Source organism: Telopea speciosissima, chromosome 7 (assembly GCF_018873765.1).
Source record: "Telopea speciosissima isolate NSW1024214 ecotype Mountain lineage chromosome 7, Tspe_v1, whole genome shotgun sequence".
NCBI classification, from domain to species: Eukaryota; Viridiplantae; Streptophyta; class Magnoliopsida; order Proteales; family Proteaceae; genus Telopea; species Telopea speciosissima.
The window spans coordinates 20441033-20447032 of record NC_057922.1 but is presented as its reverse complement, the minus strand read 5'-3'; positions in this window follow the sequence as shown (position 1 = coordinate 20447032).

The following is a 6000-nucleotide window of genomic DNA, read 5'->3' as shown; positions in this document are numbered from 1 at the left end:
GAAAATGGTGATATGACTTTCCACATTGGATCCTCCGATCACTAATCAATCCATAAACCATACCATACAAATCCCATTATGGCATGATTTAAGTGTAATGTGAATACAAAATTCAAATGTGCAGAGGAAAAGAGTGTTCAATGAAACAGTCTTTCTACAAAAAGTGAGGGTAAGGTTGTGTACATATGTCCCTTTCTCGTGCCCTACAGTAATAGGAGCATCGTGCACTAGGTACAACCAAATGGTTAGAGAAAAGATTCTCTTTCATCATATACCTAATATTGAAGGGAGTTATCATATCTCGTCAAGATCCCAATCCAAAGGTTACTATCATAAGGAATATGACCAATATAATATATATGCTACGTTAATGGGTTGATCCAATCAAGTAGGAGTAGGATCCTATTGGGATTCCACCTAATATGTCATGTATGAACTCAACATTACATCCCTGATGTAGTATTTACCAATATATATGTTGTCAAATAGACGTAACCAAAATCTTTCAATTTAAATAGATAATTATGCATCAATCCATCCAACAATACGATATCACATAGTAGACTATATGGGCATGTATAAATTTACTCATAAGTTTAATGAAATAAATATTAAAAAACAATATTAGTTTTGAAAGCATTGCAAATAAATTACCAAAATACTATTGGATCCAGATTTGTGTCAAATCAATTACATTATTTCTCTCTCTTTGATATACTCTCAATAAGGCTAGTATTTGTGTCCAATCAATTACAAATTACCAAATTACGCTCAATTTGATTAGGACGATGCTTAATTATTTTTGTCTATTAGGGTTTGGATACAGAAGAGGGCGATTCACCTGATCTGATTGAAGTCTATATAGTGAAACCATAGTCATGACTCATGAGTCATGACCATCATCACTTAGCTTGCATTGCCCGTTTATTTGCGATATCAACAAACCCAATGAGAGGAGGTTCCAGAATCCAATAAATTCGGTTTGATTTCGGGTTATTATCGGTTTATATTGCCAAATTGTTATTGGGTTGATTTTGGTTTCGGTCCGATTCGGGTTTTGTTCAGTTATGTTTTTGTTCAGACCCTAGCACAAAGTCGATCCAATAAGTATCGATTCGATTTGATTCGCGCTAGGTTTTGACACCCTGGACCTATAAACGAGCAACTTGTCAAGTTGGGGCCAAACCCTAATCGATCAAATGACGGCTTTAAGGTAAGCCGGCCCTCCGGATTCGGGACCGGCCTAACTTAGCACTTAAAACCACTCCTCACCTTTCTCTCCCTCCGTTTTCACATTTTCACAATTCCGAACCCTAGATCTTCGTTCTTCGAAGTTTTTCAAATTGGAAAAAAAGTTATAAACCCTGCGGGGCTTATCTCACCCCTTCCCCATTCTTGCAGACTACAGTGGGGAAGAATAATATTCCATGTCTGAGACAAAAGAAGACGACTAAAGTGGAGCAGGAAGAGAGCAAGAAGTAGAAGAAGAAGTTGGTTTCCGAATTGATTGGTTGATATTTCTCATTATATCTTAGAAGTGTTGAATCAGGTAAGCTTTTATTTTTTGTTTGTTCTCTCTTCTGATCGAATACCTGGACTCTTATCTGTAGCAGGAAAATAGAAAATTTCTTTTGTAGATGCTGTTGCCCTGCTTCTTCTGTACGTGGTTACAAAATCTGAAAAAAAATAAAAAATAAAAAAATTATCTTGACTCCATTATCCGTGACCATGATAGACATGAAATGACCTCGTACTTGGTTGCATTAACTTGCTTCCATATTGCCATAAATTCGGATAACTATCCTGATGACATGGCTGTCTCTCTTTATTTTACTTCGACGGACCCATTACCATTTTTATAGCAGGATATATCTCTCATCTTGGTTGTAGTGCTTTCTGAATTTGTGATTGACCCCGCTATTTGGACTTTGTACTCGTGAATCCTGTCGCTATTTGGAACTAAATATGCTTGATTGCTTTTGAGGCTACGAGGGCGGGCTAATCATGGTTAGTCATCATCAGCTTCTTGTTCCCAGTTTCAATGGGCTGTTGTTACCTGAAAGCCTCTGGATGCAAGGAGCTGTTTAATGATAGAATTATTCCAGTGCTGTTATAATCTGGGTCTGGAGAATCTTACCAGGTTAGCTGCAGTTGTCGATGCCTTGATGGGATTTCGTTATATTGACTTAAGCTTGATGAACGTTTGGGACAGGGGAGCCTAACTAACTAGGTAATATTTTCGGGGGAGAGAAGGGAATTGAAGAGGTCAGAATTCGAATGTATCTTGGTATTATTTAAACTAAAGTATGTACCAAAACCTATCCTTCAGTGTTTCTCCTCGGGTAGTCAAGCAATTCTGTATGGAAGGGTTACGGATCATAATAGGTGTTTGGGATTGCTTTCTGAAAGGGAAAAGGAAGATTATTAAAATCACCATATGTGCAAATTGAACACAACCCACACTACAATGAAGTCTATAAAAATTGTGCGAATCAAAGATTGGCTAACCAGAATCTACAACAGTAATCTCCTCACAAACAGATGTAGAGTAATGTTAATAGATCAAAATAGTTGTTTATTTTTGGGAAATTAAAAGATTACTCAAAAATGGGTTATGGTTTACCAAATTACCCACCCAATCTTTAGTTTAACCAAATTACCCAAAATAAGTATCGGTATTATATAACGACCCAAAACAGTACCCCTCCGTTACTATCTACATTTTTTCCCTCTCTGCTCCATCTCTGATGACTTCAAATGCTGCTGTGTAAATTACCCACCTTGCAGTAAGGGTGTCAATGAGTTACCGTGAATCAAATACCGAATCCGGATCCTGACTGAATAACCTGAACTGATCTGGACAGAATTTAATATGGTTAAGTCCTGGATCTGAAAATGTCTTTATAATTTGGTTCGGTTCGGATCTGGATCTACCCACTAAACCGACGAATCTAACCGAATCCGAACCGAATACCCGCTTTAAAAGTTAACTTCAAACCCTAATAGTTTATTAGGTTTAGACTTTTAATGGTTTAAGACTCTAAATTGACGGTTAACCCTTAGTGCCTTAAAGCCTTAGACTCACTTACTCCTTAGTCCTTACGTCTTACTATATACGGATTTCTTCATGATCACAACTTCTGTAACTCTTCAATTCATCACCTCTTTCTCTTTACCACTTGATCTTCTCTGTTTATAGCAGTGTTGCGACGACTTCATAGTCAATTCTTCATCTTCAACAACCTTGCAATTTCAACCTCCATGCAAGTTGGAGTTAATATGTCTTTAAGCGTCTTTTGTACTCACGAGTCCTGAACAAACATAGTAATGGCCGAAGGTAGAGCTTGTGAGATCATCCTTCCAGTTCTCCGTCTCTTCTCCTCCATTGGTCTTTCTGCATTGTTCCAAGGCAAGCAAAGGCTGCAACGCTGTGTATTGAAGGTATAGAAGTAATGATCTCTCTCTCCATGAGTTTTTTTTTTGATATAGTAACCAGATAAGAACCGAATTGTAACCAGATCCGAACCAAACAGGATTGAGTAGAGTATTCAATTCTAGAACCGATCCGAGACTTGGTCCGGATTTGGATCTCATTGACACTGCTTGGAATCGAACCAGATGAGAACCAAATACCCGATTTCGTACCGAATTGATACCCTTACCTTGCAGTTTGGTCTTAACCCAATAGTTCCCATCCGTTACTACATGGTGGGAGATCAGAGGGAAAAAGGGAATATCAAAATTGTCGGGTAGAGGGAAAACCGTATATGAAGGGGTTGGGGGGAGAAGATCGCACAATCACTTTGGCCACTCAGGCATTCACAAAAACTTCACTATTCCATTCTTCAAATCTGAGTTCTAATTGCACAGTTACATGTTATAAATAAAAGAAATCAAAGCACTCCTATCTTAACTCTAAAACTGAAACATAATGAAACTCTATCATTGCCTATATCATATTCAAAATAAAACAAAACACTAAAAGATAAATCCAAATAAATAAATAGACTACTAATATCCTACTACATCCAAGATTCAAACTGGACCCAGCTAATCTTTATCTGGATAACCAAATGGGTTTGGGTCGGTCCAAGTTAGTTTACCTGCATCAATGCCCCCAGTGTTGAGAAAAACTCAACCTCGAGTTTTATAGAACAAAAGCATTAATAGCTCACGAGTGGGGGCTACCAGCTCCTTGTCTGCAACTTGAAGAAAATCCAAAATATGAAGCTTTGGGGTTGCATCAAAGTCTGGAAAATCATGGGGAAGGATGAATTCATGATGGGGAATGGTTTTCACAACTGGCTTTTGTCGGTACCTGTTCCACGATCTTCTTGTCTTCCGCTGCCACTATTTGCTGTTTTGGTTGAAGCTGCATTACTGGTATTGCTTCTGTTGACTTGGAACAAACGTCATCAATTAACCCATGAAGAATGAACGTCTAACGCTTGTAAAAATGATGTGGGGTGCACAAGTTTTTGTCACAATCAATGGTGCCTTGTCATTCTTCTAACCGTTCTCGAGCCAATTTATTAATGCGCTGAGGAGAAGCAAACAATTCACAGTATGCACCGTCAAAATACTGAGAAACAGAGAATTCAACGAATACATAATCCTTAAGACTCAATAAAGATCTGGTCGGTCTTCGATAACATATCCACAACAGATCGTGAGACGAAATTGTAGCTTTGCCTTCATCAATAAACAATATAGCAACTTTTCCGGTGGGAAAACGCACTCTAAATTTGAACACAAAGGAATCCATGGCCAGGGCTGTATTTGGAATCAGTATGGGTCCACACAAATAAGAGGATACTCAAATCATGGAGTTAGTGGCAAAACAGTACATAATTGAAATTTGGGAGAGAATGGCACAATTGTAAATAATGGAAAGCAAAGAAAACAAATTCAATGGAATAACACGTATAAGGGGGAGGTGTACTCTTGGAACAGAATTTTATTAAGAATGGGGGAAGGGGTTATTCTGAAAATAAGGGTAAAATAGGATATATTAGAATAAGGGGAAAAAAGGGATAAAGTTGGAAAAAATAAAAACACAAGGTAACTAAGATGTAAGGAAGGAGGGAGGGACCAACTTGGAACTAAAAAAAAAAGATAAAGCAGAATAAGAAGGATAGGGAGGGGTAAAATCGGTAAAATAAATAAAAAAATAAAAAGTTGTTGATTAAAACAATATACACGAAGGGGGGGGGGGGGGTAAAGGGTACTTATCATAGGATAGGAGGATTCTTCGACTTTTGGGTTGTCTTCTACTCATAGACAACTAGCGGAGAACTCGCAGTGGTGGAGTTTGATTCCATGACGCTGCTGCGAGGATGGAGTGATTGGGGGGGGGGGGGGAAACAAAATGGTGCAGATTTATCGCTAAACTGGGCATCTTTTATTAGGAATAAGTCTAGGGTTGGATTACATACATGTTGGGCCTTTGATCCCATGGGTTTCTAATGTAATAGGCCACTTTTATAGGCCTAAAATATGGGTAAATAGGTTGCATACGGGATTAGGTCCCATACTTAGTTTTATTTCCATACTTAGCTTTTTATTTGGTGTTTTAAATTAAACCGGTTCAACCAATGGTTCAATTTAAGTGATTTTATTACTTTTTCGTTTAGTTGTTTAGTTGGGCTGGATTAGGACTCTATTTTGAGTCTATTTCAGTTTCCTAGTCAGTTTAAGCTAGCTAATAGGTTTTTTTAGTGCCTAAGTCTATTTTTGAGTCTTTTATATAAGTTTGTAAGGGAGGCCAGCATTGAATACGAATTTTGATTAATAAAAACTCAGCTTTATGCTTGCTGCCTTTGTTGCTGCCTTTACTCCATCGTGAGTGTGCCTTGTGAGTAATATCAAGGTGGAAGGGATTGGTGGATCTCCAATTGACTCCTTGCATCGTAAAGATTGGGAGGGCTGCTACTTATCTCCTTCCATCGTGAAGATCGGGAGACACCATTGTTCATCTTCAAAGCTGCTGCCATTGAAGAT